At 36.1% G+C, this 22,476-nt stretch overlaps 1 pseudogene; it reads right to left on the reverse strand.

The window, feature by feature from the left end:
* Positions 1-12,101: 12,101 nt before the first annotated feature.
* Positions 12,102-13,046, reverse strand: LOC120780834 (annotated as a pseudogene).
* Between the last annotated feature and the right edge of the window lie 9,430 nt (positions 13,047-22,476).

The following is a 22,476-nucleotide window of genomic DNA, read 5'->3' on the forward strand; positions in this document are numbered from 1 at the left end:
TCTGTTTTCTCTCCGCTGCGACACGGCACTCTTCATCGTACCAGCTGTTCTTTTGCATTTTCCGAAAACCAATGGTTTCGGTTGCAGCTGTACGTAAGGAGCTTGAAATTCCATCCCACAGTGCACGTCGTTTAGTGAGAAATATTTCATTCTGATTTCATTTTCATATTTCAAGTTAACTATCTTATATAACTAAATATAAGTTTATGTTTTCCAGGAGGGATGATCCGATTTCTAAGTGTTGTTGCAGCTATTTAGAATAAGCCTTGAGGCTTTTTCGGTAATGCTGAAATTTCTGGCAAATTTGCGCAGTTTGCACAGCTGATGCTGCTGCATGACCTATTCGAAACTGCACATCGAAATGTAAAATCTAGTTACAGTTTTGAAAAAAAGTTTTCAAGTCGTTCAAGAGTTTTAATTAAAATATATATTAGTATTAATGTCACAAGTATAGAGATTATTAGTTTAACGTTAAATGCAAAATTTAATTATTCTTTTGTAAAATATTTTTCAAATCAATAGTTTTAATGCGTTCTTGTTCAATTTCGACTTTTTTCTGATCGAGCTCTATTACGTCGTCGTAACGTGCTTGCTCCTTGCTAATAAATTCAGAAACTTTCGGGAAATCCGTTCCCTTGTTTGATTAAAGTCCGGCTGAACTTTCTGCATCTCGCGAAGAATTTGTCCCCACAGAGATGACTTTCTATTTCGTCCTGCTGAAAAATTTCCTTCCATGACCAGCCGGACTCTCACTAGCAACTTCAAAGTACCTCGTTGATTAATATATTGAATTAAAAAAAAACACAATTTGTATCAAATACAAATCACACAAATTTATAAAAATCACTACTTACAACCACATGCTAGCCGGGATCTCTTTGATTATAATTAATATTTATTAATGATATCTGAATTGAATTAAATAAACAGTTAAAATTGACGAATTGAATTCTGCAACCAATATTTCTTTGATACGAGTTTTTCACGTTTTTGCGTAACAGCTGTGACGGAGCAGGGGTCGAATCGTTACATCCGTGCACGGATCGGCAAACATACGAAAGAAAATTACGTGATACGTCGATCGTATGCGGTGATTGGCATTATGACATACGATTGCAAACGGATCGTAATGTATTTTCGATTCATAATAGTTTTTAAATTCCACATTGCTTTGGATCGTATTTTTAGGTCACAATAGATGTGGAACTGTCAAAACTGTTGCGAAATTTTCAATAAACTAACTAAATGAATCCAACTTTTTTTTTTATTTGAGCTCTAGTGAAGTGATGGGCATAAAAAAAAAGTGCGGAGATAGCTAAGAGATCGTAGCAATAGCGTAGGTATAAAAAAAATATGAATCCTCATTAACAAAATTTTCTTTGTAGATGTATCGTTGAACAAAGCATCGGAATCTTAAAAACACGGTGGAGAGTTTTAGGATATGGCAAGAGAGGAAGGTATCATCCCACAAAGGTGGAAGATTTGCTAACGTTTGTGAGGCATTACATAACATCTGTATAAAATTTACAAGTTGCGACCCTCAAAATTGCGATTCTTATCACACACAAGAAATGGACACCGAGGTAGCGAACCGCTCCACCGCAATCGACCAAACGATAAGAGATCAAATAAAGTATTCTTTCATACATTTAATTAAAAAATGTATATGTCCTAAACCTTGTAAATAATTTTATTTTTATTGTCAACTAAAATACAAAAATTTTGTTCATATATGTTTTTTTTTTTTAATTTGTAATGAAATATTCCATTCATTGCTTTCTTGTTTATGTTCTTTATTACTAAAAATTATAGAACACTTAAAATTTTAAAAAATGTTGCAGACATTTCCATAAATTTGTCTATTACGATTGGTAGTTCGCGTTCGAATGACGATTCGAACGAACGGATACGTTTATATACTCGTTCACGAATGTCATCATGCCAGATCACGATAGAAGCGCTACGATCACGTACGTCATAATAGGAGATATAGGCTTTTATGTGACGAGAGATACGTTCAAGGATGTAACGATTCGACCCCAGCTTTTTTCAACTTTCGACTTTGCTGCACATTTTCTTTTTCAAACAGGTTGCATTAAAGTGACCATACACGACACACGTGTGCGTGCGATTTGCGCCGTTTGCATTACCGCCTATGACCTAAAATTTTTTGCATTGTATTTAGTAATGTTTACAATTTGATTATGGAAAGATATTTAGAAATTAATAAATTTTAATAATAATAAATAATTAAGAAAATCATTTTCTCTGATAAAGCTCAGTTTCATTTGAGTGCTAAATAAAGAAAACTGTCGTTTCTGGTGCGATGAAAATCCATTACATTCACCTAAATTGACAGTTTGGTACCATCGCTTCATACACAGCACATGCAACAACCGAATTATTGCGAGACATTCTTCTCCTTCTTAATTAGTATAGACACCTCTTACGTGGTTATAGCTAAGTATACAACAGCGGTGGCTTTTTTGATCTTTTCATTGGAGGTGTCTTTTTACGTGGCTGGTCCCAATCCAGTTCACAACCTAGAGTAGGGATGGTTAGCCACCTCACTCTAGCTCGTCTTCAAACGGATGTTTTTTGGCTACCCAGAGGATACTTGGTCTAAGACCGGAAGTCGTGAGCTACTTGAGCCATATATAAAATAATCGTTTCAGAGAACTTTCCTCACATGCGTTAACTTCTATTCATGGCGTACGACCTAATTTAGTGGAAAGTGTAGTGTTTTTTATTAAGATATCATATCACTCTTATTGAAAAACCCTGTATATTGCATATTGTTTATGCTGCATGGTACAGGATTGTTCAAGTACACATGTAGATTTGTAATCAATGGTCTAAATCAGAGATGGGCAAATGAAATGTATGGATGTATTGGTAACCGCGAGCGTAAAGTGGCTACCATGGGACAAAGAACATTTGCAGTCAGTTGATTAACAACAGAAATAATGGGATGCCCGACTCTCCTGTCACTGGAAATGTGAGAGCCGCTCACCTACCGAACTTTGACAGTTGACTGGATCGGGTAGGTTTTGACGTTTCGCAATTGGTAGAAAAGAGACGACCGGATTGAAATCCCGCCAAAATAATATTAGAATGGAGGAATTCGTAACGGCCATCGTTTCTTCGCAGAAAAAAGAATTAGTAAAAAGTGAAGTAGTGAAGAACAGGTGTGAATGAAGTGAATGGCAATTGTTTAAATACATATACGAGTATAAATTATAATAAATATAATCAGCAAATATAAACGTAAGTACCATAAAAGTAATTTGCGTACATAATTATATATAAATCCCATATTAATTTACAGCGAAAATGCCGAAAACACCAATGTGGAAAAAGTGCATTGTGGGCTGCAGCGAGGGAAATACAGTATTTAGATTTCCCAACGAGGGATCGGATCTCGAACGGTAAGTCATTTTAATAGACTATAAATAGTGCAAAAAGTGATATAGTGCAATAAATAATAAAAATCCGGTGTTACAATATTTTTAAAAAACAGAAGAAGTGTAATACAATTATCGATACATTTCGATATTTTGAAATTTAATTTCTTAAATATATAAATGTAAATTTGATAGCACTATTTAAATAATATTTAATTATATAATTTAAATAATTAAATTCAATTAAGTCGGAAAAAAAGTGTAAGAAAAAGTTTCGATAAATTTCGATATTTTGAAATTTAAATTTTTAAATAAATAAATGTAACGAATATACCGGTTAATTTGAATAGATAAGTTCATATGTTTGGTATTTTTGCACTATATGTAATATATGTAGTTATTTCATGTTTTTATATTCCTTCTTTTTCTTTTAAATAGGCGTAAATGTTGGCTCAACCGTTTAGGTGTTTCCGATGAAACACGTAAACATATTTTTGCTTGTGAGCGGCATTTTTTGGCGAAAATGCGCCTTGAAAAGCGATTGCGTTCGGGGGCCGTTGTTTTGAAAATAAAATTAGATGAAAAAGAGCAGGAAAATAGGAGTTTAAAGGCCCAGTTAGTTGAAATGGCAGCAGAGTTAGAAAGATGTAGGGAACAGCTAAGGAATAGCTCATTTAGGGAACAGTCAGACCCTCTTTCTTTAGTTTGTAGCAAAGTTCCTCCTCAGTTAGGTGCTTGCATTAGGAGTAATTCTATAAATAGTAATCGCCGTACCCATGGTCGGCGATATGACAATTTTTTGAAAACGATAGCTTTGGGTGTATTTTTTCTATCGCCAGTTGCTTATCGGCACTTAAAGCACCAATTAGATTTTCCATCCGAAAGTACTTTGGAAAACTTTGTTACAGACTGGCCCCGTTTCCCAGGTTGCACCCAAAGTAGCATAAAATCGTTAGAGATTAGGAGTAGGGGATTCACTTCCGAACAAAAGTTCGTGTCGGTTTCATGTGATGAAATGTCACAGAAATGTCATTTGCAGTATGATAGGAAATTCGATAGGGTGATAGGTATTGAGGATTATGGCGATGAAAATCGCACTTCTAGATTAGCAAATACTGCAATGACTATAATGGTGCAAGGTATAGGTGGAGAGCCTTGGTCCCACCCATTGGCTTATTTTTTCGTAAAGGTTCCTGCAAAGGGATGTCCTCAAGAAATACATTCTTGAAGCCATTACCCAACTGCAACATATAGGACTAATTCCTTGCCATTTTGTTTGCGACCAGGGCACCAATTTTCAGAATTTCGCTAATTTTTAGGTGTTTCAGCGTCACGGTCTTTTTAATGTTAATGGCAAGGAAGTGTATTTTTTTTACGATAGCCCCCATTTGATAAAAAGTAGTCGTAACTGTTTACAAAATTTAAAAAATACGGTTTTCTTTAAAAATAGACGGGTAAGTTGGTCGGATATTGTTCATTTTTATGAAACCGACTCTAAGTCGAGTTATCGGTGTGCGCATAAGTTAACCGATGCTCATATTTATCCAAATACCTTCCAAAAAATGAAGGTTAAATTCGCGTCTCAAGTATTGAGTAATACGGTCGCTTCTGGTATGTTGTCCCTATACAGCTCGGGAGCCTTAAGCTCGAATAGTAGGAGCTTTATTAATACCGCGGAATTCGTTTCGTTTTTTAATAAATTATTTGATATTTTAAATAGCAGTTTCGTTGAGGCTATTGTACCCACTAAAAAGTGTTTGTAGGTTCCCCTGAACAGTTAGAGTTTTTAAATGAAGCAGAACAAGTTTTAAAAACTATTCGGGTCGTAGAAAGCAACACAAGCAATAATTTTAGTTTTATAAAGGGGTGGGTGGTAAATATTAACAGTTTAAGACGATTGTGGCGATTTTTGTCACACTCAGGTTTTCCGTACTTAAAGACGAGACGACTATGTCAGGACAGTTTAGAACATTTTTTTGGGCAGATTCGAAGCAGAGGAGGTACTAGAGTAACGCCCTATATGTTCTCTAGTTTGTTTAGGAAATCGTGGGGCTTACATTACGTAAACGTCGTAACTAAAGGAAACTGTGAGCTGCCTTTAGAACCTGATGCTACAGTAATTTCGGAACATAGTAATAATGTTCTACGTAATGTGTGTAATGATTTACTATTGAATGACCTTTCTTGGCAGGATTTTCAAGGTCTACCACGGCCTGAACACTCCCTCGTTAGATCAATAACATTAGATAGTAGTTTAGAAATTAATTTTTTGAAAGAAAATGCGTTTAGCTACTTTTGCGGCTATTTTTTATTTAAAAATTTTCAAACTGCACACATGTTCCCTGCCTTTACCATATTTAGGAGATGAAATTCCTTCGGACGAATTCATCTTCATGCATCAAAATCAAATAGACAAATGCAATTTAGTGAAGCCGCCTGAGGATTTTATTGCATTTGTAAAAATTTTGGAAACCAAATTTTTAGAAGAATTCGACAGTAATTGTCATAAAATAGGAATAGGAGATATTCTTTTTAATAAAATGAAAGATGTTAGGCCCTTTTTGTGTTGTGATAATTGTGACCCAAAAATAGTTATAGCCCTCTTTTTTAGAATTAGAATATATTTCTTAACTAAATTTTTAAATAAAGACCTTTCTGTCCCTAATTTTAAAAATAAAATTGTGTGTGTTTCACACCTATAGGTTTCAATTTCTTTTTATTTTTTAGTGGTTACAATATGCGAACTCAAACTTACGATAGAATATAAAAAAGTAAAAATTTTTTAAACAGGTAGGATAAAGAGGCTCTAAAATTAGAAAGCAATTTTTTTTAACAAAAATTAGAATTTGGGATTTAAATGTAGGCATTTGTATATATGTATATATGTTATTTATTATTCTGTGATATTTTTATATATTTTTTTACATGAATTGTTATTGTTTTGTTTTTATCGTTATATGTATACATTTATCGTTTTGTTTTTTTTTTCGTTATATAATGAATTGTTATCGTTTTTTTACTTTATGTAAATAAATTTTTAATGGGTGATATAGGCCTAAAGGGGAACCGAGCACCCAAAACTAACTTCGGTAACGCGCCGTTTTGCATACCTCCTGGGTGGTGTGGAAAGTGCAATTGGGCATTTTAATTAAATGCCCAAAAGTTCTTATTTCGTTCGATCTGGCCACAATGGAAAATGTTATAAAAAACGCTTATTTTGAGGCGCTCTCACACTGGAATAAGTTGGGCATCCCATTATTCCTGATTAACAAATAACAGCGAAGCAACATCGTGCGCCGCTTGATTGTTTTATGATACTATTTATGCGCGTACCTATATGTGTTTGTTCAAAATGAATGACAAATATTGCTTTATGATTTCCGACGCCTTTGGTAATATGCAATGTTTATTGTGTAATATGTGTGTAAAGGGGACCCGGGCATATAATTTTAGGAGGCACTATAATACCTTCCATAAATACTTTGAGAAATATGAGGGTATTGAGAGAGATAATTCTTCACAATTTCAACTTTATCTTAAAATTTCCGCTAACTAGTTTGCTAGTAAAAGTAGTCAACTCCCAATTTACCCCACCAAAGGAATCTGAAATTATAACATTTTATTTATGTTATACATTTCAAATGGGGCAAAAATATACTAGGGCATAAAAAAACATCAACATACCGACTACCTATGTTACCTCGTTGCTGTCTGCAGCAGGAATAAAGGGTTGTTAAACTTATTCCAGTGTAAGAGCGCCTCAAAATTAGCGTTTTTTATAACATTTTCCATTATGGCCAGATTGAACAAAATTACAATTTTTGGGCATTTAAATTCAAACACCCAACATTTAGTATGAATAAAAATTACTATATAGCGGTTATTTATTATATGGAGAAACTATTTAAATCTTTTGAAAGAATATTATAACAACTGACTTTTGTCCTTTCAATGCCCAATAATTGGATTTAAGCTTGTTAGCTCTCAATCATTAAACGTTTTTAATCATTTTTCATTGAAAATAAAACTATGATGCTTCAAATTACAAAACGTTTCATCAAATATCTTTAAATTTTACAAATTTATTTAATTTTCATTTTTATAAGTGGTCTTGAACGATGCAACAAATCCCTCCGTTTACATATTTTTTTGGTAAGATTTCAATCTGGCCATCGCTCGTTTCCAATTGCTAAACGTCAAAACCTCCTGAACTCGATCAACTGTCAAAGTTTAGGTGGTTTTGACGTTTAGCAATTGCTAATTGGAGTTAAACATCTCTTTATCTCTGGATTGAATTTGTTCTTATAAACGTGAGTTTTGCATATTTCCTATCCTATATTACTTAATATGTAGAATAATAAAAAAAGCTAAATATATTGCTACACCCCGACTTAGTGAGACCATTTCGTCCAGAGATAAAGATATCCCAAACTCTCTTTTCACTGGAAATATGAGAACTGCTCACCTACCGAACTTTGACAGTTGACTGGATTGGGTAGGTTTTGACGTTTTGCAATTGGAATGACTGGAGCGGCCAGATTGAAATTATACCAAAAATATATGTGAACAGAGGATTTTGTTGCCATCGCTAATAAAAATTTAAAACAATGAAAATCAAAGAAAATGCCAAATTTAAATATATTTCATGAAACGTTTTGCATAGTGACAGTTCATCGAGTTCAGGAGGTTTCGACGTTTAGCAATTGGAAACGAGCGATGGCCAGATTGAAATTTTATCAAAAAAATTTTAAACGGAGGGATTTATTGCATCGTTCAAGACCACTTATAAAAAATATTAAACAATGAAAATTAAATAAATTTATTTAATTAATGAGTGCTAACAAGCTTGAATCCTTTTATTCAATTGTGGGCCAACATGTGGGCCAATCAAAATCCGTGATCACCGGAAATTCCATCGAAACTTTGCGTGAATTCATCAAAAATCAGCCGAAATCATCATTGAAATTCATGGAAATGGAATTGAACATCTCCAAAACATCGATTTATCGCATTAGGACCGAACATTTGGGCTTACGAAAGGTGTGTGCACGGTTTATTCCGCACAAATTGACTGACGACCAAAAATCGCGCAGAATCCAACATTCGAAGGACCGGTTATTTTACCAAAAATCACATTTTGACCATTCCCCGTATTCACTTGATATGGCACCGTGCGACTTCTTCCTTTTCGGAAAAATGCGTTTACCCATGAGAGGAAAGCGAAATGCAGACGTAGAGGCTATTCAAAAGGCTTGCACCGGCTTACTGGCGGACATACCGGCCAACGAGCAAAAACACTCGTTCGACATGCTTTTGGACAGTGCAAATAGTTGTATTGAAGCAGAAGGAGACTGTTTTGAATAAAATACATTTTTTAAAGTTCTCTTTACTTTGGAAAGTTGCCACATACTAAAAAAATGTTCCGGTGTTGCATGACAGTATTTCACATACAATCACCAATCATATAGAGCAAAGTCAGTCGGATGTTCGTAAATCCTGGTAATAGTTATATGGGGGCTAGGACAAGTTTTCGATGATTTATTTTAGGCAGAAAGATACACTATTGTAAGCAAAACACGTTATGTAATTTTCATTGAGATAACTCAAATATTGGCCAATATATCCAGTATAAGGTTACATGGAAGTTCGAAAATCTTTATACTGGGTATATGAGAGCTCAGAGAAATGTTGACCCGATTCAACTTATTTTTGATACACAGAATCTCACACATTGATTGATATTTTCTGTCAAAAGTCAGCTATAGGTACGGGGATCGTTCCCGCTTTTAGTAGCTCAGTATATACCAGGGATAATGGGATGCCCAACTTATTCCAGTGTGAGAGCGCCTCAAAATAAGCGTTTTTTATAACATTTTCCATTATGGCCAGATCGAACAAAATAAGAATTTTTGGGCATTTTAAATTAAAACACCCAACATTTATTACGATTGCAAATTATTATATTTTGGGCATTTAATATATGACGAAACTACTTAAATCCTTTTTTATGATTTAATGTATTAAAACAACTCACTTTTGATCATTCAACACTTAATAAGGTGAATTAAGCTTGTTAGTTCTCAATTATCAAATGTTGTTAATCATTTGTAATTGAAAATTAATTGTATTATGCATCAAATTACAAAACGTTTGATGAAATATATTTAAATTTCGGATTTTCTTTGATTTTCATTGTTTTAAATTTTAATTAGCGATCTTGAACAGCGGCAACAAATTCCTCCGCTTACATATTTTTTTGGTAAGATTTCAATCTGGCCATCGCTCGTTTCCAATTGCTAAACGTCAAAACTTCCCCAATCCAGTCAACTGTCAAAATTTAGGTGGTTTGACGTTTAGAAATTGTTCTCTCACTTCCAGTGAGAGAGGAGTTGGACATCTCTTTATCTCTGGTATATACAGTAATAAACCTTTTCTTTGTTTACATACATATAGGGGATGTTCGAGCAAGCAAATAACTGCGGCAATATTGCAACCCTGATGTTTTTTTGCAGATACTCAGCTGATACTTAAACAAATATTTTGCAAAAATTTTGCGCAGCGTGCAGGTGCATTGAAGAAGTGAACAGTGGATAACTTGGTGGATAGTGAGTGTAGTTTGCATCTTAAATACAAAAGAGCAAGGAAACAAAGTTTTGCGTAAAAAGTGGCTTATGACCGAAATTTTAAAGAAGAGGACAATAGTAAAATCGCAAAACTTTAAAACAATTGGATTTTATCCTCCAGATATATATTTATCACATTTTCGAATGTCTCGTTAAACACAATTAATGATAATACTTAGTTATAAACAAAAATAAAGAGCGATTTCGCTTGCCTCATTTTTTCCTTCATAAATTTTGTTGATGCCGATTTTGTCACTTTTGCGCGCAAGAAAAGTCAAAATTTGAGTTGCTCGAACGTTTGACATTTGCAAAAGTTGCTACATTTTTGCGTCGAACATGATGCTTTGCAATATTGCCGCAGTGATTGAGACTCGAATATCCCCATACTCACCTCTACAAAAACTTAGGGTGTTGTGTTACACTTTTTTTGCTACTTTCCTGGTAATCAGGGTGTTGTGCTAGCATTTAAACAGCATATAAATTTTAAGTTTTGATGATCGAGACTTAAAAAGACATTAAATTATGCAAGTTTTTACGTTATTTAAGTGATTATATTGAATTACTTTGCATATATGTTCTATTTGATTGGGATATAACTTGTTGTTTAATGTTAAATCAGTTGTTTTTTTTGTGCAATTTTTAAACACGCTTCAAGTATTTCTAAATTTTTGCATGCAATAGGATACAATCCTGGGTGGTAATTTGTCGTTTGACATATGTATACAAATTGACAATTCGTTAGTCGTTATAGGAAAAATCAATTGGAAATTGAGTTTAAAGTTTAGTTGTTATTAATAAGATTTTATTGTTTATATTGTGAATAAGTGTTTTTGCTGAAATAAAGCAAGATTAAGGTAAGGTGTATAAATATATTAGAAATATGTTGAAATTTTAAATAAGTTTGTGTTTACAGAAGAATGCCGAAATCTTTTGTGTGCAGATGTGCGGCAGCTGAATCATTTTATAAATTCTCATCGGAACGAGAATTAGCAAGGTATGAATTTATTTTGGAATATGTGTTAGGTATTTTGTGACACATGGAGGAATTTTTATATATATGCGTATATACTTATGTACATTCATCAAATATTTAAGGGTCTATACCAGTGTTACCCATGAAAAATTAGGCAAATTTCCTGATTTTTTAAAGAAAGTACTCAATCGAATATTTCGAAGTTCTTTAGGCATAATAAGGTATATTTTCGGCTATTTTTTATGTTTTTTTTACAAAAATATTGAAAAATAACGAAGTTATGTGCTGTCTTCGGAGATTAAGAAAAAAGTGTCTTTTGAATATATCAAGACAAGAAGACTTTGCCAAGACGAACTAGAACACTATTTCGGACAGATTAGGAAAGGGGGAGGATTGAACACAAGAACAACTCCTTCTATGTTTTCTGACCTTTTCCGCCAATCTTGGGACACGTGGCAATTGTGAATCTCTGCAGGATAGAGATTTAGAGCTATTTTCTTTCAATACCCTTGAAAGGGTATGTAATGACCCTTTGATTCAGGATAGTTCTTGGCAAACATTTTAAGGTTTGCCAAGACCGTTCTCAGATAGCCTCTATAATGTTAGGAATTGTATCGAAATCGATGTAATTGAAAGCGATTTCCTACAGCGAAATTCATTTGCATATTTTTGTGGTTATATGTATTATGAATATTTTAAATTGCATAATTGTTCCCAACCTTTGCCACTTTTTGAAAAAGATCAGATCCCTGACGACGCATTCACTTTTGCAAAAGAAAAAGTGTACGATTCGTCAAATCTGGTAAAAGCTCCTGAACCCTTCATAGATTTTTTGAAAAAACCTGATGCAATATTGAATGACAATTTTGATTCTTGTTGTCATCTTGTAGGATTTTCAAAAAAATTACATAGTATGATAAGAGATGTAGAGCCTTTTTATTGCTGCGAAAATTCACAACCCGACGTTTTAAAATAACTTTTTATAAGATTTAGAACTTATTTTTCCTTAAGAATTTTTAATAGGCAGGCAGCCAGCCCTCATTTTCGGCATATCAAATTTTTGTGCATTTCACATAGGTAACTTCTTCCCCCTTCTAAAAGTTAGTTACTATATTTTAATATATTTAATAGAGTTATAGGATGGATGCATCTATTGTGTAAGCTTAAAAATCTTATTAAATTATTTTGTGCAATATTTTTATTTAAATTCATTGGCACTACTAAACTAGCTTCTGCATACACCTTAACTGGTGAAGCTTCTTTCTTTATTTTACCCCAAGAAATAGCCTCATCTGGTCGAGCACCACTGTCACTGCCATCGAATTCCGAAGCTGTGTTAAAAAAAACGGAATAATCGGCTCCATTTCTCATCAAATTCGCATGGTATATGTGCTTTATAATACCGCCACCAATTATAATCATTCCCGATCTGGTGGCGTTCGCAGCCAGCCGTGGAAATACATCATGTCACCTAGGCTACCACCTGTAAGCGCAGGGCAAAACACAGGTATTTTATGTTTCGCAGCCCAGTAGTATATTGAGCTGGTGTCGTTTATCCTTTCCCCCAAGTCGTTGTATAATACAAGAAGGAGACCAAATCAAGCCTTTCGTTTTTTGCTCTTCAACCATTTCATCAAGTAGCGGCATGTCGTTTCTACACAATCCACCATTTGGTGTTCAACGAGGAATCGTAATGTCTCCCGTAATCCCGACGACACTAGATTAGATGTGAATCCAAGGGATATTGTACAGCTGAATTCATCCGTTTCATGCAAATCGGCTTCTACAGGTTTCAACGGCTGCTGCCTACAATCAAGCTAAGAATATTTTAAAATACATAAACCTTTCCATAAAAAAATGGTTACATTACCATTAGATTGATTTCTCTTATTGCCAACCCAAGATAAGTAGCTTGAAACCCCGTATTAACATACGACTGAATTAATTTTGAGTAACCAATTCCTTGATTCCAATCACAGCCCCGCACGGTATATTTTCACTTCGTTTAAGTACCGCTTCTTTGGCGATATCTGGTTCAACGGACATTTTCACTCCAATTAATAAACTTTAAATAAATTTTTTAGTAACTTTATACAAACTAAACTTTGTTTTGATTTAATTTGAATGTTCGAATGTGAAAAGCTGCACCTTTTATGTTTTCTGTCGGTCAAATGTAAACAAATACATTGAGAAGAAAACTCACCACCGAGAAATCTAAAAACAGGGCTGAATTTGGTTATTAAGAACTCACTACAAAATATCTGAATATCAGTAAGTGATATTTTTATGGGCGAAATATTGCACACTATGGCATTTAAATCACCTATTAGTAAATATATAACATTAATAAATAATTTCCTTTTATATTAAGCAACAATATTTATAGCTTTTATTATTTATTAAAATAAATTTGCTAAGTATTTTCTGCCTCAATATTTACAGCACTGCGTTGCTACCTCTGAAAATCCAAGATGGCCGCTATTCACCCCTCAGAAAGCTACCACGAAAAGGTTATCTACTGTATATACTGTGTTTAGTAGTTTTTAACCGAACAGTTTATGGATGGTTACTGGATATTCTTGCTCCAGATGCTTCTCTAGTCGTTCGCATATTATTCTCTCCAGAATTTTTCCAAGCGTGTCCAGCATGCAGAGCGGACGGAACGAGATTGGTTCTCCAGCCCGTTTATTTAGTTTCTGCAAAAGTTCTAATCGCTGCTTCTTCTACATTTTTGGAAAGACACCTTCTCGCAAACAGCGGGTAAAGAGCTCTGAAAAGGGGGTCGCTTTGTGAGTTATAGCTGTTTTTAGGGCCTTGTCGGAGATTCCATCTAGACCCGGTGTTTTGGTATTACCAAACCTTTTGGCTGCATCTATTACTTCATCATCGGTGACCAATGACTAGTACCGGAGATATAATTGATAGTATAGGTCCTTCGTTCCTCTGCGTAGGGAAAAGTGTTTCCACGATGTTTTCCATTACGGTGGGACAGGCGCCTTTTTTTTCTGCCCATTACACCGTCGCATGCTTTGCTGACCTCACCAATATCTCCGCCTGTCGTTCCGTATTTTCCACATTTGCAATGTTGTCATCGAGCATAAGTCGGAAGAGATCTTAGCCGAACGTTTCGGCTTTCCATCCTTTTGTCTGTACGTGTATATTCCACTCCTGGATTTTCCGATCTCCATTATGATGGCTAGGTGGTCACTATGCGTATAGAGGTCAGACACTTTCCAGCATGTTTAACATACCAACCGGCTACTAACAAAAATGATGTCTATCACGGATCCGCGACCATTTTTTTCGAAAGTGTTCCTTTTCCAGTATTTAATAGCACCACTTCGAGCGATGAAAAGGCCTTGAGAAGAGCGTCTCCTCGTTTGTTCGTACTAGCACTTCCCCGGTCCACAGCCCATGCGTTAAAATCGCCTGCTACCACGTTATTCGTAGTTGTTAGGACTTCCTGTACCAGATCATCCAGTATCCTCTCAATCGCGTCTTGTGGGACACTCGGTGGTATATAGCAGCTATAAAAGTTGATTACACAGATCATGGCTTATGTGAAGTAGGTCTTTCCTAATAGTAGCTTTTCCTGGAAAGCTTTGCCTTTGCTGGTGACGTCTGAAGCCATATGTATTCATACGAATTTGTTTTGTGAATATTTATGAATACAGCAACTGAATACATTTAAATTAATGTAATGTAACCTCATGGCCTTGCATATTTCGGTATGCAAAAGAATCCCCCAAATGTGAGAGCCTAATTTAATAACCACTTAATCTAAACAAACATGAAAACTCCCGAATCCAAAGTGTAGCAGACAGAATAAGATATAAGTGTAAAGTTTTAGCAAGTAAGCAATCATTCTCATAAGTATAAATAGCTGTAAGATTGTAAAAAGTAGTCAGTAAAGATATATTAATAAAACAGGCAACACGAAAGTAAGTGCAGTTGGGCAGTGCGCCCAAAACATTGTATATATTATCTTTTACTTACAACAAACTAACTGCTTGTTAATTGGAGGCTCAACCGTTCTTTTCTATTGAGCCTGCCATATCCTGACATAAAAGGATAAAAAAAAATCCACGTTCCTGAAGAAGGAAAAACAAAAAGTTCCTGAAAAATTGGAAACACAATAGATTCTCATAAAAAGAGACACGTTTAAAATTTATGTTTTATTTTAAAGACTATCTTTGAAAATTCACTACACTTAAAATCACGCCAATAATTTAAATGAAAACCGATAAGTTTTGTATACGCATATACATATGTATGGCTTATATATTATAATATTTTGTTATAAGATCGGTTGGACGACGTAGATTGACGTTCGCAATGGTTGACGAATTAGGTAGCTCGCAGGACCATTCTCGTTATTGAAAGTATAAGCGAATGTCCTGTAGACGAATGTTGATGTGCGTCTCGTGTAGATCGAATTGTGAGACTTTTCTCGTTGTTCATTCCTTTTGTTAGTTAGTTTGGTGTACCGCTGTGGTGAGTTGGGTTGCGTACGAGGGTGGTGTGTTATATTGGTGTTGTTTTGTAATATCATCAGCTGTGGTGAATTAAGCTGTTTTATAAGGGTGCGACAGTTTTCCAAGATAGAGATCCTGGGCCCCCTAGGCGAATATTTTGCCTAGTATTGTACGAATATGCTGTTGTCTGTATTTTGGCGTACTGATGGTGGAGTAGCCGAGGCGCAGAATACATTCTGACAGCAGAAGTATTTGATGATATATGTAATATACTCACATTTATCCGGGTGTGCAGAGAACGGATTTTGATTTGTATTTTGTATGCGTGCAGGTATTAAAGAGAAGCAACTTTATTTTGCATGTTTATTTGATTCTGCATTTTTGACGACTCATTATTATGGCAATCAAGTGTATGCGTTGTTTGTTCTTATTCATTTCATTAGCGGTTATTTAAAATTTCTTATTCTATCGATTTGGTATACCGGTTATGTATTCTTTGCATTTTCTGAATTGATTTGCATTTTATTTATTCTTCGCTTACGAAGGATAGTAACTCCTTGCCTGGCTCAGATGTGGCCAGAATTGGTACTCCTTAGCCCTGAAGTTAAGACTATGCAATTAGAGGAGTCTTGCGGCTGTGAATGGAGAACGGCTTTGATTCGTACAGTAGAAAATTCTTCATAATTAAATTGATGTTTTTTATAGCTTATTCCCTTAACCCACCTACATTGGATATGTGCGGTAAGAGCGCTCTTTGCCTTTTGTAAGAGTAGGTGCGTCACTGTATCACATTGGGAGTAAGAGGATCCCTTCCTTTTGAGATTTTGTTTATTTTTGTAAATTTATGAAAAGTTTCGATTTTTGACTTTTTGATACAATTTTTTTATCTTCTTCTTCTTAATTGGCGTAGACACCGCTTACGCGATTATAGCCGAGTTAACAACAGCGCGCCAGTCGTTTCTTCTTTTCGCTACATGGCGCCAATTGGATATTCCAAGCGTAGCCAGGTCCTTCTCCACTTGGTCCTTCCAACGGAGTGGAGGTCTTCAACAGTGACGTGAGAGCCAAGTCGCGAATGCGACGACAGTTTGTTTGATGACAGGAGATATTTCGTCTTGCCCTCGTTCACTGCCTTGCTTATAGAAGATGGTACCTTCTCTATTTAGTTCTGCAGCTCGAACTATTTTCTCCAGAAGCAGGTTGAAGAAGTCGCACGATAGGGAGTCGCCTTGTCTGAAACCTCGTTTGGTATCGAACGGCTCGGAGAGGTCCTTCCCGATTCTGACGGAGCATTTGGTGTTACTCAACGTCAGTTTACACAGCCGTATTAGTTTTGGGGGGATACCAATTTCAGACATCGGGCCATAAAGGCAGCTCCTTTTCGTGCTGTCGAAAGCAGCTTTGAAATCGACGAAGAGGTGGTGTGTGTCGATTCTTCTTTCACGGGTCTTTTCCAAGATTTAGCGCATGGTGAATATCTGGTCGGTTGTTGATTTGCCAGATCTAAAGCCACACTGATAAGGTCCAATCAGTTTGTTGACGGTGGGCTTTAATCTTTCACACAATACGCTCGATAGAACCTTATATGCGATGTTGAGGAGGCTTATCCCACGGTAGTTGGCGCAGATTATGGGGTCTCCTTTTTTATGGATTGGGCAGAGCGCACTTAAATTCTAATCATTGGGTATGCTTTCGTCCTACCTTATTTTACAAAGAAGCTGATGCATGCTCCTTATCAGTTCTTCGCCTCCATGTTTGAATAGCTCGACCGGCAATCCATCGGCTCCTGCCGCTTTGTTGTTCTTCAGGCGGGTAATTGCTATTCGAACTTCTTCATGGTCGGGCAATGGAACGTCTGCTCCATCGTCATCGATTGGGGAATCGGGTTCGCCTTCTCCTGGCGTTGTACGTTCACTGCCATTCAGCAGGCTGGATAAGTGTTCCTCTATAATTTAAGTATGCTCTGGGCATCGGTAACTAGATCACCTTTGGGGGTTCTACAAGAGTATGCTCCGGTTTTGAAACCTTCAGTAAGCCGCCGCATTTTTTCGTAGAATTTTCGAGCATTACCCCTGTCGGCCAGCTTATCAAGCTCTTCGTACTCCCGCATTTCGGCCTTTTTTTTTCCTGTCTCTAAATTTGTCTCGCTTCCCTCTTCAACTCTCGGTATCTATCCTATCCCGCACGCGTTGTGATCGACCGTAACGTTGCGAGGTAGGCAGTCTGCGCTGCGACACGGCACTCCTCGTCGTACCAGCTGTTCTTTTGCACTTTCCGAAAACCAATGGTTTCGGTAGCAGCTGTACGTAAGGAGTTTGAAATGCCGTCCCACAGTTCCCTTATATCGAGTTGTTGACGAGTGCTCTCAGAGAACAGGAATGCAAGCCGAGTAGAAAATCGTTCGGCTGTCTGTTGTGATTGCATCTTCTCCACTTCGAACCTTCCTTGTGTTTGTTGACGTGCACTTTTTGCTGCACTGAGTCGAGTGCGAATTTTGGCTACAACAAGATAGTGGTCCGAGTCGATGTTAAAACCTCGGAGCGTACGCACGCCTAGAACGACAAGATCGATCTGGTTGGTGGCTTTTCGGTCCGGAGACAGCCAGGTAGCTTGATGTATTTTCTTGTACTGGAATCTAGTACCACAGATAACCATATTTCGGGCTCCCGCGAAGTCGATCAGCCTCAACCCATTTGGGGATGTTTCATCGTGGAGGATGAGTTTACCGAACCTAGTGCCATAAATCTCTTCTTTGCCCACCCTGGCGTTAAAGTCGCCAAGCAGGATTTTGACATCTTGGCGGGGCAGCTTTCATAGGCGCGCTCCAAGCGCTCATAGAAGGCATCTTTGGTCACATCGTCCTTCTCTCCCGGCGAGGCGTGGGCGCAAATCAGCGATATGTTGAAGAACCTCGCTTTGATGCGGATTGTGGCTAGACGTTCATTCACCGGAGTGAATGATAGTACTCGGCGACGGAGTCTCTCTCCCACCACGAATCCCACACCAAACTTGCACTCCTTTATATGGCCACTGTAGTAAATGCCACAAAGACCTACTCGTCTCTGTCCTTGTCCCGACCATCGCCTTTCTTGGACGGCGGTGATGTCAGCCTTTATTTTCGTGAGGACATCAACCAGCTGGGCAGTGGCACCTTCCCAATTAAGGGACCGGGCATTCCAGATGCATGCTCTCAATTCGGAGTCCTTATTTCGTTTGCCATGGTCGTCATCAAAAGGGGAGTCTCTCATCCGAGGCTGGTCGCTACTTTTCATTGGGGGTGTTTTTTTTACGTGGCGGGTCCCAAACCCAGCGCGAAACCCTTTGTAGGGGATGTTTCGCCTCTCACTTTGACTCGCCTTCAAACGGATGTTCTTAGGCTACCCAGAGGATAATTGGTCAAAGACCGGAAGTAGTAAACTGCTTCCACAATTTTTTTATGTTTTATGTTTTAGTGCGTATACACTAATTTGGCGTTTAGTAGCCCGCCACTTCTCTAAGATTTGTTCAGAATTGTTTTTTTCTCATTATTAGCGAAAGCCATCCTGCTGGGTCGAAAATTTTTATGTGTTTTTAATATAGGGACTGTCAGAGGTAATTCTGACCTAGTCTTTTATACCAATTTGTGGAGTATTTGAAAATTGTGGCTCTAGTGATAATCGTACGACGTACCGGCCATTATTTTATTGAGTAGTTGCGGCTTTCGAGTAGACTTTTCGATACTGATCTTCTAGAGTTTTATTTAATATTCATTTAAGTTTCCCTATCTCTTGAAATTTCCTTAATTGTGAATTAAGGTATTGGTTTGATTTTTTCTCAACGTGAGTTGGTATGGTGGTAACTAGTTCTGTAACTAGTCCACTTTATGTTTCGCTGTGCAGCGTTTGAGGTTTTTGTGCTTTTGAGCAACATTTTGTCTCTTGGCAATTTTTCGAAATTTGGTTTTCGGGATTTTCTTTTGCAATCAAACCCGTGGTTCTTTGTGTATAAACGTTTCTATTAGGTGAGATGGGATATCTACTGTAATGAAGCAATGAATTGGGTCTTTTGTGACAATATAAGCAGTCAAATTTACTTTTGCAATTATTAAGATTGTGTGAGTGGGACAAACAGTTTCTGCAGAGCGTTTTTGACCAGACAAAGTGGTTCCTTGAATGACATTAAATTTTTTAAACTTCTCGCAAGTTTTAAGCTTTTGCCCTCTTGTGCATAGTTTGCATGACGTAAGTTTTCTTTGTTCGGATGTGAACGATTGTGTTTTGTTAAAACTTTTGTTTGATGTGTTTTTGCTTCCAGCTTGGGGTCTATTGAAGCTTATATTGAGGTCGCGTTGAATTTTTTTCGTTCCGCAATTTCGTATTGGGTATTTAGAAAATATTTCATTTGTTGCCACGTTGGGCACTTCTTTCGTGATGAGAGCGATTGCTCACATAGAAGTAATGATTTTTCTGGTAATGCGACGGTGCAAGTGTTGGGTCCCAGCAGTCTGTGGGAATATTTAGTGTCGATAGAACCGACAAACAATTTGAAACAGTGGATTCCAGTTTGATGCATTCTACACTTGTTTCTTTTTTTATTTTTGGCAAGTTTATTAGAGTCGTTACTTGTTTATCGACCAGTATTCTTTCATTTTCGTATCTTGTTTTTAGGGCTTCCCAAGCCAAATTTAAATTATCGTCATTAAGAGCGAACTGTTTTACTATTATGCCTGCTTGATCTTTAGTTTTGTATCGGAGGTGATACAATTTTTGTGCTTGTGATAGTTGGGGATGGTTGATGCAAACGGCTGTAAACATTTCCCGGAAGGACGGCCATTCTTCATAACCTCCTTAAATGTTTCTGTGTCACATGCGGGCACCTCGAGGTGGATGCCTGAACTTGCCTCTTGATATTGTTGCATTTGTGGCAGCTCTACTATCGGATTTGAAGTAGGTGCAATTGCTTTAATAAGCTTTAGTTGATCGGAGATCATAGATTTCGTTTCTTCATATTGGTCTAATCAGTTTTCGTAAATATCGTAAGCCTATGATTCAAAATTATGTGGCAGATCTGAATCGTCAGAATCTACTATGGCATCATGAGCCGCTTGGAGGCGAGTCCATAAATTGTTAAGATTTTGGTTTTTTATTTCTAATAACGATTCCGAGTTTTCGTGAATCGGTGAAGAGGCAAATCTAGTGCAGTATCTTGTTAAACTGTCACTTTCTGAGCTAAATTTAACAACCTGTTTTGAGCGTGTAGCTCCAGGTGTATTTTGATTTTTGTTATTGTTCATTATTTTTACTGTATGGTAAAATATCTGTCTATATGAATTAAATTTTGCTCAGTGTAAACCGAATACTAAATAAACAAGAGTTTATTTCATATAAAACAGATTTTTTATTATTACCGTTTCTTATTTACTCGCAGTTAAAATATTTTATTTACATTTATTTTATCATGAAAATATCTTTTATTTATTTATTCCGATTGTAATTAGTAAGTTCTTAATGAAATTATTTAGAACCGATCTGTTAATTACTTTATATTTCTTATGTCCGAATGTTGTGTATTTAGGTACACCCTAATACGTGGACTTGTGTACTAAAGAGCTGCAAAAATACATTTGTCACTAACATGCTTGCCAGCACTCCTAGTATTGTACTCTACTCAAACGAGAATGCGAACCTTTAAGAGCACAAAGCCGGTACCAGGAATAAAGGGTTGTTAAACTTATTCCAGTGTGAGAGCGCCTCAAAATTAGCATTTTTTATAACATTTTCCATTATGGCCAGATTGAACAAAATTACAATTTTTGGGCATTTAAATTCAAACACCCAATATTTAGTATGAATAAAAATTACTATATAGCGGTTATTTATTATATGGAGAAACTATTTAAATCTTTTGAAAGAATATTATAACAACTGGCTTTTGTCCTTTCAATGCCCAATAATTGGATTTAAGCTTGTTAGCTCTCAATCATTAAACGTTTTTAATCATTTTTCATTGAAAATAAAACTATGATGCTTCAAATTACAAAACGTTTCATCAAATATCTTTAAATTTTACAAATTTATTTAATTTTCATTTTTATAAGTGGTCTTGAACGATGCAACAAATCCCTCCGTTTACATATTTTTTTGGTAAGATTTCAATCTGGCCATCGCTGGTTTCCAATTGCTAAACGTCAAAACCTCCTGAACTCGATCAACTGTCAAAGTTTAGGTGGTTTTGACGTTTAGCAATTGCTAATTGGAGTTAAACATCTCTTTATCTCTGCCGCTACTCTCCATTGAGAGTGCAATTACTAATTATACTCTTTCTGTTGAACCAAATGTAGTAAACTACTAGCCACGATCGTGAACAAAAGTTAACCGAAGCTACAGCAACAAATAGAGAAAATATTTCGTGCTGCTTGTATTACTACCAAATACTTTTAAATCCGAAATTAGTTTTTGCAGAGATAAAGAGATGTTTAACTCCTCTCTCACTGGAAGTGAGAGAACAATTGCTAAACGTCAAAACCACCTAAACTTTGACAGTTGATCGAGTACAGGAGGTTTTGACGTTTAGCAATTGGAAACGAGCGATGGCCACATTGAAATCTTACCAAAAAAATATGTAAACGGAGGGATTTGTTGCATCGTTCAAGACCACCTATAAAAAATGTAAAACAATGAAAATTAAATAAATTCGTGAAATTTAAAGGTATTTGATGAAACGTTTTGTAATTTTAAGCATCATAGTTTTATTTTCAATGGAAAATGATTAAAAACATTTAATGATTGAGAGCTAACAAGTTTAAATCCTATTATTGGGTATTGAAAGGACAAAAGTCAGTTGTTATAATATTCTTTAAAAAGATGGAAATAGTTTCTCCATATAATAAATTTAGTAATTTTTATTCGTACTAAATGTTGGGTATTGGGTTGATAAATGCCCAAAAATTGAAATTTTGTTCAATCTGGCCATAATGGAAAATGTTATAAAAAACTCTAATTTTGAGGCGCTCTCACACTGGA

The sequence above is a fragment of the Bactrocera tryoni genome, unplaced genomic scaffold (assembly GCF_016617805.1).
Source record: "Bactrocera tryoni isolate S06 unplaced genomic scaffold, CSIRO_BtryS06_freeze2 scaffold_25, whole genome shotgun sequence".
In the NCBI taxonomy this organism is placed as follows: Eukaryota; Metazoa; Arthropoda; class Insecta; order Diptera; family Tephritidae; genus Bactrocera; species Bactrocera tryoni.